The sequence below is a fragment of the Rhipicephalus microplus genome, chromosome 1 (assembly GCF_043290135.1).
Source record: "Rhipicephalus microplus isolate Deutch F79 chromosome 1, USDA_Rmic, whole genome shotgun sequence".
NCBI classification, from domain to species: domain Eukaryota; kingdom Metazoa; phylum Arthropoda; class Arachnida; order Ixodida; family Ixodidae; genus Rhipicephalus; species Rhipicephalus microplus.
The window spans coordinates 200576198-200590211 of NC_134700.1; the positions used below are offsets into that span (position 1 = coordinate 200576198).

Below are 14014 nucleotides of genomic sequence, written 5' to 3' on the forward strand. Positions count from 1 at the left end.
TTGGAAGACGTTAGTTGCGGAATTTCAGCTGCTTCCGAGAAGACTTAATCATCGACGAGAACGGGAAGTGCGACAGGAGAGCTGATGCACAGGCAAACTTCGCGACAGCTAGGGGCAACGGGCCATGCCTGAGCAACTGACTGACCTTTTAATAAAGTTTTTTTTCTCTCTCTCTCTCTCTCGCGGAAGCGAGATGTCTGTCATCCAGTAGGCGGAGTGAACTGGGCAACCGATTTAAGTATGTATGATGCACACGAAATATACTTAAAAACGAACAGTGCATGTGTTCAGATGTGTTGGCATCGTGAGTGGAAAAAAAATGTTTACTATTTTACACGCAAGTGGTTGGCCACAATCTCTTTATATAGAAATGCTATTAAGATAGTCGATTAAACGTATCACATGCTGGCTCCATTCTGCGAAATGATCATTATAAATTAAATATAATTTTTGTTGTAAGCGAAAGCCGTGCAAGAGCTACTGGGCTTCTTACGAACTACTAGCCTGTCGGAACGCCTCTGAGTGGACTGATTTTGTGTATGCGTGTGTGTCGGTGTTTTTCTCTTATTTATTTTTTAACTCTCCCTTTCTCTTTCAACTCCCTATTCCCCAACCCCAGTGTAGGGTAGCATACCGGATACTATAGCATCTGGTTAACCTCCCTGCCTTCCTTTTTTCTCATTTCTCTCCCCCCTTGTTGTAAGCAATTGTGGCATGAAATAAGACCAGTCAGGCACGAGGAAGAATGGAGGAAAGGTGACCCGCACGTCTTGTTTTCGGATGCGTATCGCGCGTTCAAGTAAACTACAACTATAAAGCTCCCCTAAACGAGTCTTCGTGAACCTGTATATGAATCGTGAGCCAGACGTCATAAAGACATGCACCGTTAATCTGTCACGAGAAAGACGTGGGGCTGCACTGCCCGTGGTCCCTTGCGGCGCATAATTTGCATAATGGATCCACGTCTCTCGTTACTCCGTCAAGTAACGAACTGCAGCTGCATTACAGAGGTTCTTCAGAAGAAATGACTTCGAAGATTAAGATGCCCTCACATCTATCTATCTATCTATCTATCTATCTATCTATCTATCTATCTATCTATCTATCTATCTATCTATCTATCTATCTATCTATCTATCTATCTATCTATCTATCTATCTATCTATCTATCTATCTATCTATCTATCTATCTATCTGTCTGTCTGTCTATCTGTCTATCTGTCTGTCTATCTATCTATCCTATCTGTCTGTGTTTCAAACACAACCCCAACGGCGTCCTTCTGCAGTCCCCTTCTACGGCATTCGCCTCATGTGTCGCTAAGAATCAACCGCTTGACAGAAATAATAATATGTGCGGTTTAACGTCCCAAAAGCACCACATGCTTAGCACCCAAATATGCGCTCACGGGCCTACAGGATTTTCGCCTCCATCGAAAATGCAGCCGCCGCAGCCGGGATTCGATCCCGCGACCTGCGGGTCAGCAGCTGAGTGTCTTCGCCACTAAACCACCGCGGCGAGGCCGCTTGACAGAAATAGGCGGTTCTAAGGTATACGAACATCTTGACATCTCTTTTGCGAGCACTGCTCGTTGACAACGGGACAATTGACTAAAGGGACCATATACGGGCGACCACCACGGGAGGCTCCGAAGCGAACGCCCGCATTCAGAAGACACGTCGGCAGCAATCTTTGCCCCCGCGAGATCTCAAGCGAGATCTCGCGATAGAGGCGCGTCGTTCAACATACTCTAGCGAGTTGTCAGCAGGGGCCGTAGTTCGGTCTTTCTCCTCCCGGAGAAGAAAGAGACTACGGGTGGGTGAGGCACTCCTGCCAATTCGAAGAAAAGAAAAAAAAAATGAACTGCACACGATTCATAGCGGCGCTAGGTGCAAGTTTTAAAAGGACTTCTTGAAACGCGCCTCGACCGCACTGCTGCTGATTTCTTCAGAGATGGCTCAGCGTGAAAGATTGTATACGGACAAAGGCCCGCGATCTAATCTGGTTGGTGGAGTAGGGCTCTATTGAAAAGTGGTTTGAGATAGAGAGCACACCTTGCGATATGGCACTCTGTTAAAAGATAACATGGCCACACGATTCTGCATACATATGCTTATCTGTTTTCCTTGTCGCGCTCTTCAAACCCTTCATGGCAAGCAAGAATAGAAAGAAGAAAGAAAAAAAGAATGACGGCTAGAAGTTGCTGCCCCCCCCCCCCCCGCTCACGTATCCCAACTGAGGGACAGAAACCTTGCGATGACGCTGTACCGCACTTTAGACACTTGACCAATCCTGAACACGTATAAACTTCCTTAACTTAAACGCTATCATCATCATCATCATAAGCCTGACTACGTCCACTGCAGGACAAAGGCCTCTCCCATGTTCCGCCAGTTAACCCGGTCCTGTTCTTGCTGCTGCCAATTTATACCCGCAAACTTCTTAATCTCATCTGCCCACCTAACCTTCTGTCTTCCCCTAACCCGCTTGCCTTCTCTGGGAATCCAGTTAGTTACCCTTAATGACCAGCGGTTATCCTGTCTACGCGCTACATGCCCGGCCCATGTCCATTTCTTCTTGACCCGCCGCGGTGGTCTAGTGGCTAAGGTACTCGGCTGCTGACCCGCAGGTCGCGGGTTCGATTCCCGGCTGCGGCGGCTGCATTTCCGATGGAGGCGGAAATGTTGGAGGCCCGTGTACTCAGATTTGGGTGCACGTTAAAGAACCCCAGGTGGTCAAAATTTCCGGAGCCCTCCACTACGGCGTCTCTCATAATCAAATGGTGGTTTTGGGACGTTAAACCCCACAAATCAATCAATCAATCCATTTCTTCTTCTTGATTTCAGCTATGATATCCTTAACCCCCGTTTGTTCCCTAATCCACTCTGCTTTCTTCTTGTCTCTTAAGGTTACACCTACCATTTTTCTTTCCATTGCTCGCTGCGTCGTCCTCAATTTAAGCTGAACCCTCTTTGTAAGTCTCCAGGTTTCTGCTCCGTAGCTAAGTACCGGCAAGATGCAGCTGTTATATACCTTCCTGTTGAGGGATAGTGGCAATCTACTTGTCATTATTTGAGAGTCCTTGCCAAATGTGCTCCACCCCATTCTTATTCTTCTAGCTACTTCAATCTCGTGGTTAGGCTCTGCGGTTATTACCTGCCCTAAGTAGACATAGTCTTTTACAACTTGAAGTGGACTATTACCTATCTCGAAGCGCTGCTCTCTTCAGAGGTTGTTGTTCATTACTTTCGTTTTCTGCAGAATAATTTTAAGACCCACCTTTCTGCTCTCCTTGTCTAACTCCGTAATTATGAGTTGCAATTCGTCCCCTGAGTTACTCAGCAATGCAATGTCATCGGCGAAGCGCAGGTTACTAAGGTACTCTCCATTAACTATTATACCTAACTGTTCCCATTCTAGGCCTCTGAAAACCACCTGTAAGCAAGCGGTAAATAGCATAGGGGAGATTGTATCCCCCTGCCTAACACCCTTCTTGATTGGTATTTTGTTGCTTTCTTTATGAAGCAATATGGTAGCAGTTTTGATCCCCTGTATATTTCTTCCAGGGTGTTTATACTTCATCGACGCCCTGATTCCGCAGTGTCTGCATGACTGCTGATATTTCTACTGAATCAAACGCCTTCTCGTAATCTATGAAGGCTATGTATAGTGGTTGGCTATATTCTGAGCATTTCTCTATTACCTGATTGATAGTATGATAAACGCTATAGGCCAGCTAATTATCAATGGTGTAGTGGTGTGGTGGTGGTGGTGGTCATGGCGGTAGTGTGGCCACAGGCGGGTTTAGCCTGCCAGACCTGGTCAGCAATTGCTCCGCCTGAGCTGCTCATGTAGTTCTACCCAACGTTTTTTAGAAACGTTGGTTCGACCCACCATATATGTACATCGCTTTACCCTGTCTCACGTAGAAAACTTAAGACTATGTTAGTCACCTGCGTTCGCATCATCAATTAATGTTGTCGTCAAAGGGCGCTCCGCATCAGCTGTGATACAAGGAGGTCCACATTGCGCGCGCTGAAATTTCAACGGTACCATTTTTTTCCCGCCACGATGGTCTATAGTGGCTAAGTACTCGGCTGCTGACCCGCAGGTCGCGGGTTCGAATCCCGACTGCGGCGGCTGCATTTCCGATGGAGGCGGAAATGTTGTAGGCCCGTGTACTCAGATTTGGGTGCACGTTAAAGAACCCCAGGTGGTCAAAATTTCCAGAGCCCTCCACTACGGCGTCTCTCATAATCAAATGGTGGTTTTGGGACGTTAAACCCCACATATCAATCATCATTTTTTTTTCTCCTTACTAGCCTGCGACCAAGGCAGAACGCAGTCTAATGCGGTGTCACGCAGGCACTTTCCATCGGATAAGCACCAATGCCGATTCGAATCAGTTCGGAGCGTGCAATGTGCGTAGCAGCGACCATTGTTGATTGCGACCAAAATATCCGATCCCAGTTGGCCATGATCACGACCAAAAGTGGCCGTGTCACGCCGGTATAATGGCGATTGTCACGAGAGGGACTTTAATCGCGATGAGCTGAATTATTGGTCCAATATGTGGAAAAGGTTTCAATCGCGGTTGGAAAAAACGACACGATCTAGAAGTTCAATTGCGATCGAAAGTGGCCGTGTGAAAATCGTACGTGACCTACGAGAATCCGCACTGACGACTTGGCCGCTTACTATGGCGGGCAAGAGGCGCCGTGCTCGAAAGAGCCGTATAGTAGGCGCGGCTTCTACGAACGCGCATATCTCTCTGGCGTCCGGCCATCGCGACTTGGCAAACACCGTCCGATAAGAAGACGACGTACGGGCAGCAGGACCTTAGGACGCGACACACTGGACTCGAAATGACCGACACAGCGAGGCCGGAGGCGTGAAACGTAAAGATAACAATTCGTGCGCGCTGCCCGCGTTCGCAGGAAGATGACGCGAACCCTTTATCTAGGCAGCGGGGCGTGACTCACTTGCCTCTAGGCGACGCTTATTTTGTTTTTGGCCAGCACGTTTATGCGAGACTTCAATGCCGATCGACTGTTCGTCATTGATACAGGGTTTGTCCATAAAGTAACAAGACCTGGTTCGGTAAAAGGAACTTGTATATCCTCTTGGTACATAATATTTATGAATTCTGGAGTCAGACGCGCTATACCGTTGCTGAATTCTTCATAATAACTTCCCTCTAGATCTAGATACAATGCAAGTACCCCGTCGCAAAGGCTCCCTGACAGTTAGCTGCCAGACTTTTCTATGACAGCCGTTTGAATGGCGGGAAGACCGTCGAAAGGGTGACCTTTCTGGTTCCTCTTGAGCTTTGAAAACATGAATACGGTGTTCCCATCAGGGCTGTATAAGGACCGTATCAACTCTTATTTGAGCCCGACAGGCTTCTCCATGTTCCCAAACCTCAAGAAAGGCCGTAAAGATCACCAGGTTTTTCCCGCCATCCATGCAAAGGGCTGAAATACAGTGCGCCAGAGAGGTCACGGCAGCCGGCTTCCAGACACTTTTGGCATGGTGCTCGATGTATGAACGCCAAAGGTGTATCGCACTCGGTTTATCGACGCCAAAGGAGACTATATCGAATAATTCAAGTAATATTTACACAGAGGGTCAATAAACTATAGTTTTACCACACCCATTCTCATGACTTTACAGACCGACCCTGAACGTTCATCGAGGCTCTACCGGCGGTGATCGATGTCTTCGCTCTCGAGACACAAGACCGCCATACACAAGAGCATCACAGCTGCTGTAACCACAACGAGCCGCTCGTATATGCGGCGGGCGTTGACGTCTCCAACGTGGGCTGCCGACAGTACCCGCTCATTGTTGGGCGTGACGGCGCTGAGTTATGCCACGCTCGCGCATAGACAGACGCGACTTCTTAGACGGCTCGGCCATTAACACCATCTGTTGCGCGCTTCGGACAGCCTGGCTGCCAAACGCAATGCGGATACAACGGCAGCACTGGGAACTCGCCGTCAGAGCCGACCATAAACAGATGACGTGTATATCGGCGAGGAGCTTGTGTAAACTATAATAGTGTATGTAGAGCAGCGAAAACGCCGAGCAACAAAGGTAAACAGGTATTACATCATTTACATAAAAAGCACTGCACAGATTTCAAGGTACATTCACCCGAGTACCAGGAGCACCGAACAAGCATGAAAATAAACGATGCGCCGTCAAAGCATGCACGGCAATTTCTGCAAACAAGGCTCGTACAGAACGATCGATTGCGGAACCAGCGACGGAAGTGTAGCGCGTCAACACTCCCCCCTCCCTTCTCCTTGCAAAAAGGTAGTTTTCGCGCTAAATCAGAACAAGCATGCGTCGCACCATCGAAACAATACATCATAATCGTCTCCAGCTCCACTATCTACTCGTCGACAACGACCGGGGAAGAATGTCAGAAGACCATATTCCTCCCTCTTTTACGGCACCGCGGTTTTATTTCTTCGGAGAGCACCGCGTCATATAGTTCGTGTCCATATTTTACCTTAACAATATGTAGAGTGCCATCGTCCAGGCATTTCTCTATGATGTCCAGCGCACGACAGTATGAAAGGAGGAGCGGAAATGTCAGTTGTAGTGCCGCCTCAGTTGTGGAGCGAGGAGGGGGACATGCATGAGTGTGAGTCATCAACGGTCGCTGATCACACGTATTTAACCGTATACGGTGTTCAACATCGATTTCTTCGCTCAACTTCTGCACACAACATACATAGAAATGATCTCAACTAAAGGAGCAATAGACACGTATATAGGACGATGCCCAACAAAGGTAGAGCGCTGCCAAATACCGACAGCCCTCCAAACAGTAGGACTCAGAAGTGGCCATGAGCTGTAAATGACTAACTTAATTACTGAAGCAATGAGACGGTTCAGGAACATACGTATATATATAAACAATCGGATCGTTTCAATAGGGAAATATAAAGTCCCATTTTGTTGGGACATCACGTGGGATTCAATACACGACAATACCAGTCTTCGGTGGTAGTCGTGTATAATATATTACAGCTAATCATGCTACTTTAAAACAGGTGGAAAATGATAGGGCACTTCAATAACCACATAACCACAGCGGCAGTCAACATAAGATACACAGTTAACAGCTACTGTTGCCATGTTTAACTATTGACGCCCGCCCTTTCAACTGTGGCATATTTTATACCCGAAGACACTGTAGCACATTGTCAGAGCAGAGTATCACAAAACGTTACTTTTGTCAGTATCGACTTGTTCGCCAGCTGCCGCCACACCGATGGCGCTGTTTTCACGGCTAAGATGATCTCATCCGTACCACCTGTTCGTAGATCCGTCCATAACTTCGCTTTTAAGATGTTCTAAAGTCACACCTATAGTGTCGCCTGATGACTGCGCCTCGAAGTTTAATGTAACGGGTAATGAAGGTGTTAAGACAGACGTCTGAGATGTTAAACTGGACTTTCATAACGGGTGCGCTCCGAGATTCAGCCGGCGCTTCAAGGGATGGCATCGCGGGCTGTGCGGCCGTATCGTATATATCACTCACCAATACCGTCGAAATATCCGGTGCCGCTGCGATATCTGCTTCGTGAGGACTCCGGAACGAGGCAACGCGCGCAACTCTTCGCGGGAGGTTTTTTCAAAGACTCCCGCTGCCGGTCACCGGCGTGATGTCAACGCCGTTCCCTTGCACGCCTTTCGCAGCAGCCCAGCGCAATAACCGGTGCACCACTAACCGGCTCCTCTTCTTCCCGGAGCTCTGCGAGAGAGGGTGAGGTGCTGACAGCGATGATCGTAATGGACGAACAAGCACACACACACACACGCACGACCACCTCTCACTGCTGATACGCGATGATGCACATTCTGCCGGCACTCTGCAAGAGCAGCAGACGCTCGCACCTGTTTGCAAACGGGCGCGCAAACAGCAACCTGCGCGGGCAAAAAGGATGCTAGCGCCATCTGTCGTCGATGTGGTAAAATATATTGCTTTTGCTTAGCCTTAGAGATTGAAGAGCACTAAATTGAGAACGCATCTCAGAGGCAATAACTACTCCACCTCGTATGCTAGAAACTGTAAAAGAGCAGACGCGTTAGATTACAAAATTACGAGTACAGAACACAATTTCTACCGGTGTTAGGATCCAGCGTGGCGTGAGGGTTAAAGTAAGGCTGACAGAATAATTGTTATGCTTCTCTAGTGGTGTACGGGCAAGGCTGAGTTCTCGAATTAATCAATTAACTCGATCAATCAATAACCTGCTTCCAAAAGAAAACTGAATATTAACAAACCTGGAGGAAGCAGTTGATAACAGATCATTCGGATAAAGGTACTCCTGGGCAGAAGCGTAGCTGGAAATTTATTTCTGGTACGGTTGTGTTGTCAGACCCGGCTTTATGTATGTTCTAGCGCGTGTTTTTGTGGGTACGTGAATAATATGCCTACAGAACGGTAAAAATAAAGAAGACTTGGGATGCAATTCAAAGCGACTACACTTCCCTGGCTGGTCCACTGCATTTGTCTTCATAATAAGTAGGTAGGTAGGTAAATAAATAAATAAATAAATAAATAAATAAATAAATAAATAAATAAATAAATAAATAAATAAATAGTTTGCCTGGCCGAATGAAGCACCAAAACCATTATATCGTAGTTTTACGAAATGATTTTGGTATAACAACCAGTATTCATTTTTTTAACAAACCGGAGCATCGTGATTACATAAAAAACGTGGGAGACCGGTAGAAACAAACATTTGAGATCCATGGCTGCCAAAACGTTCACTTTTCTTTTTAATGTTGACAGTGACATTGTCAGTATTTTGTGCGCTACATATACAACTACGCGGATGTGCTGAACTGTACTCAGTAGAATTCATGTCAGAAATCCACTGCAGGATTGGGTGCGCTGGTACAAATGAGTACGAACAAGCGCATCGAGTGCACATATCAGCGCCACCGACACGTGAGGACAGCGTGCTGTGTCCTCTCTTCTCTACCCTCCTGTAAATACGGCTTATAGATTAATTTATGAGACAAAATCAATGTTTTTGGCTACCTTGTTACATCGTCTATAATAGTGGGCTTAGAAAGAAAGAAAGAAAGAAAGAAAGAAAGAAAGAAAAAAAGAAAGAAAGAAAGAAAGAAAGGAAGGAAGAAAGAAAGGAAGAACTTGTACCGTAATGTACTGTTATTTTGTTAGCATAGGCAGAAACAGGCACTGTGGTAGTGCCTACTACTGCAGCAGGCCTTTTCCCACGATCTCCATGTGGGCATCTTACGTAAAAAACGCATCTTGGTAGCTCAGCACGTGGAACAGCGTTTTTCAAATGGTGGTCTACGAAGTCATTAGGGGGAGATAGCTGTCCACGAAATTTACACAAACAAAAAAATGCGTGTTCGGAGAAACTCCGCGACAACCACTCCCGAATTTTAGGGGCGAAGCTCTTTATAGCGGTACCCGTTCGTTCCTCGTAGCTGTTGTAGTAGTGTGTAACAAATGCCTTTTTTTTTTATTAAGGTGATGGCTTGTAACAAGTATAACATTCTGACCTCCAAAGTGGTGCCAGTGAGAGATTTCTTTTGTGCGTTGTTGAACAATAAAAGATAGTGCTCAATGTACATGCCAATGGCTGCTAAGAGAGAATGACAGACAGGATAAATCGGCTTTTAGTTAATGTTGTTGCGAAGGCGGACCGATCCCGCCGAAGCCACCACTGTTGCGAAGGCGGACCGATCCCGCCGAAGCCACCTCTGTTGCGAAAGACGGCGATGCCAACTCGGTCCCAAGGCGCCACTGCTTTCAACTCCGCCGGGAAGGTCACCAGCCGTTTGGTAGCGTATGTTTCTCAGCTCGCGACTGCTTCTGCGCAGAGCTGATAAGACGAGCGGACGAGACGACGGTGAGTTAAATAAGGTTTATGTACAGCATATATACAGAGGCGTTACAATTTCGGCACTGGGGCCGACAGAGACTCGAAGAGCCGAGCTCTCCTCTCTAACACATAGGTCAGCCTTTCGCCTAAGACCGCTGACTCATACACATGTCGGCTCTCCGACATGGGGACTCCTCTCTCAGGACCGCCGATCGCGACGCGCCGCAGGGCTTCTTTTATTTACACCGGGTCCAACCAAAATGTCCAATCAGAAGCGCCGCTGGTCGTCCGGGCAAATTCCTCCAATGGGGTCGCCGCGCCATGCGTCAGACCACCAGTAACGCGGAAGCCGGCTCGCTGTCACGTGCGCAGCTGACTCAATGCACGTGGGCCAGAGGGGTGCCGCGCGTGTTCACGCCGTTGAGATGTTCGCGTCCGGGCGGACTGCGGGCTGGCCTTGACCCAGATTGCCTTTTTCAGAGGCACGGACGTTTGACGAGGACTCGCTGGCATAACAGCACCCCCGCCGCCAGACAATGCACCGGAAAGACGAGCTGCTTCCACGGGGCTCGGATGTCAGGTGCGCTCGTTCGCCAGGTCCCTCCAGGTTCGCCTCCAGGGCCATGGGGAGAATACAGCTCCAAACTGTTCCGGAAACACATCCCATTTTTGACGACGGATCCCAGCTCCACTGGCTTGTCGCCACAACTTGTCGACCAGCTTCACTCGTCTCTTCTGACCATCTTCGGTTTCAGCACTTGTCGATGGCTCTGCAACTTGCCAAGAACGGATCGACAACAGACAACACACGACACACACAAGTGCCTTCGGTCACCCGACAGAACACCAGACAAAGTATAGTACAACATATACCTATCTACGTGTCTATCGGAATTTTGTTCCCTCTACATCAAGAGGCACATGTGGGACACAAGACTCTTAAAAATGACAACTCAATTTTTTTTCCCACGTACAACAACGTAACGAATTAGAATACCACAAAGTTGGCCCCTTGATATCACTCTGAACGAGAGCGCTCAGCCCAGGTCGTGATGAGGTCAAAATTTTGCCCCGAATCGCCAGCGAGAAACCGAAAGGTTGAGAAGTTACTAGCTGGAACGCACTGCTCAATGCACCTGCATTAGCGTTTACCTTTCTTTTTTTTTTCTTTAGCGAACGTCAAAGTTGCGCTGTGGAGCAACATGCTCCACTTCAGTAACCGGCCACTTTTAGGCGACGATACCTATGCGGCACCAAGAGCGGCTCACACTTTCGACGTTGCACAGGGGAACAACGATACGGCTTGCTACGGATTGACTCCTCACCGCTTAGCTCGATATCGTGTTCGATCACCCTCATGTTTCCGGGGCGGTCCGAAAACACGTCTTCAAACTCGGAACCAATCTTTCTCAGGTTCTCTTTCTCAGGTCCTCCTTCACTTAAGCTAGGCTCTAGGTTTATCTGCTCCCGGATTACTTTCGATCCCCCTTCAATTACCTCACTAGAACTCAAACTTTCTGCTTCCTCTTCCTTTGAAGCATTCAACAACAGATTTACGACCGCTTGATGTTGAACGTATGGTTTCATCAAGTTGTAAATTTTGTCCGGCCGCCTTCCTAATTTCACTTCATAATTTGTATCGCCAGGCTTCGATAATACTGTGGCGGGCCCTTCCCAATCAACCTCAAGCTTGTTCTTTTTGAACGGCTGCAGCAGCATTACCTGACTCCCTACTTCAAAAGCACGCTTCTTCACCGATTCCTCGTAGTGCTCCTTCGACAGCACTTGTGCCGCGTTTTTCTGGCTTTCCACTAGCGCTTCAATTTGGCTTTCCACTAGCGCTTCAATTTGGCTTTCCACTAGCGCTTCAATTTGGCTTTCCACTAGCGCTTCAATTTGGCTTTCCACTAGCGCTTCAATTTGGCTTTCCACTAGCGCTTCAATCGAGAGATCCTCACGCTGCTCTCGAATGAGCGTCTCTCGATCAACTCTCGGCAGCTCGCTCCAACTTTCCGCTACAGGCGAGAGCGTTGCAGCCCTCTCGCTCTGATTCAATGGCGCCATGTCGTCTCCCCCAACGCATACCGCGCCGGCCGCTTCCGCGACGGGCCGCTCGCGTGACTGCTCACATGACTCACGCGGAAAATTTCCTCTCTGAGGTTCCGTCGACCCGCCGACAAGGTCACTTGAGCGTTCACCGCATTGAACCAGATCAAGCTCCGGCGAAAGCTTTCGCGCTTGCGATCGCGTGAGAGCCATGCACGCTAAGTTGGGGAAGAACGATTTGCCCTGCTCTTTGAGAAGCTGCTCTGAGTTGTTGGAGAATAGATAAGGAAAACGGTCGTTCAGCGCGGCAGACACAGCCGCTTCGGTGCGAAGCTTACCGAACGGGCCTTTAATGACAACCGTGGCGATTGGTAAGCGAACACTCTGCTCCTCGGCGACCTGCCTGATCCACGCGCATTCTCCTGTGAAGTCATCCGGAGACACCAATGAAGGATGGACAACGTCCATGGTTGCCGCTGAGTCTCTAAGTGCTCGGCACGTTTTCTCATTCACCCTAATTTCTTGGAGATACGGCTCCAACAACCGCATGTTTTTTTCTGATTCTCGGATTGTTGCGAAGGCAAACTTTTCCTGACAGTTTCTCGCGATGTGTCCTTCCTTTCTGCAGTTGTAGCAGATTAGCGGCTTCCGTTTGTTTTCCGATTCACATGCCTGTGTGGTAGAAACCTCACTCGATTTCTCCGCTTCTGTTGGCCCTTCCCCTACACTGTCCTTCGTAAGAGACGGCTCCTTCTTGAAATTACGGTGCGGATCGGGTCTCCGTTGATCAGGTTTCTTTGAAAAGCCCTCTTTCCTTTCACCCTTTTCAACGCGCACTGCCCTGCTATGCAACTTTCGGCGAGTATAATACTCCTCAGCTAACTCAGCTGCCTTGTTTAACTGTACGTCCCCAAGTCTGTCCTGCAGCCAAAGCCTGACATTATCCTCGATGCAGCGGTAGAATTGCTCCAATGCAACGCATTCCACCACTTTATCGCGGTCGTCATAAACACCTTCGCCCTTGAGCCATTCAATTAAATCGGCTTTAAGACGAAACGCGAAGTCAACGTGTGACTCATTCCCCTTTTCAGCATACCGGAACCTTTGCCTGAAAGCCTCGGGTGACAACTTATAACGTCTCAAGAGCACTTCCTTAACCTCGTCATAGCTCTCAAACGCTTCCCTAGACAAGCAAGTTAATGCGTCGGACACTTCGCCGGGAAGAAGAGCTAACAGGTTCTGCGCCCAAAGAGACCGCTCCAAAGCGTTTCGCACACAGACGTGTTCAAACTTGACGAGATACTTCGCCATGTCCTCGCCTACTACGAACGGTGGCAGTTGGTCACGAATTCTAAAACCGCTGACCTGAATCGTCGGAGAAGCTACGCTAGGCGCCTGCGAACACTGTAGGATTGCCAATTCTAGTCGTTTGATCTCAAGGCGCTCCTGTCTCTCGGCCTCCTCGCGACATTCGCGCCTTTCAGCTTCTTCACGTTCGCGAGCTTCGCGCCTTTCAGCTTCTTCGCGAGCTTCGCGCCTTTCAACTTCTTCGCGAGCTTCGCGCCTTTCAGCTTCTTCACGTTCGCGAGCTTCGCGCCTTTCAGCCTCCTCACGTTCGCGAGCTTCTACTTCTCGCCTTTCAGCCTCCTCACGGCGTGCTTTAATATCCACCCAGGCCTCATCGACTTCCTCAGCCGACACTCCCTCATCCTTCATGATCTCAAGCATCGCTTGCTTTCGTTTCGCACGGCCCAAAGTAATGCCGAGTTCCTCACAAATTTCGACGAGTTCCTTCACTTTAAGGTTCTCCATCGTTCACACTAGCCTCTTGCTGTTTGCCCCTGTTAACAATTTACTTGCCGTACACACTATAAGTCAACTAGCAAGACGCGCAAGCAATTTTTCACTCTCCCGTGTTTACCCCCTCCGCATTAACTTTGGTTTCAAAGCACTTCGACTTTGCTTGAAACGATCAAAGCTCACTCTAATGCTTCACACAGCCCTTCTCTAAACTACTACAACCTGAGCTAGAGTATTCTGGTGAACTGAGGGGAAAACATCAGGCACTCACCGCATCGATGTCGCT

General features: G+C 48.4%; 1 protein-coding gene across 1 annotated transcript in view; it reads right to left on the reverse strand.

Annotated features, from left to right (window-relative positions):
• Window positions 1–7855, reverse strand: part of LOC119159730 (integrin beta-PS) — a 59477-nt gene extending 51622 nt beyond the window's left edge. The window contains exon 1 of the mRNA XM_037412576.2: window positions 7554–7855. The gene's annotated coding sequence lies outside the window, so the exon portion shown is untranslated. The remainder of the gene's footprint in view (window positions 1–7553) is intronic.
• Between the last annotated feature and the right edge of the window lie 6159 nt (window positions 7856–14014).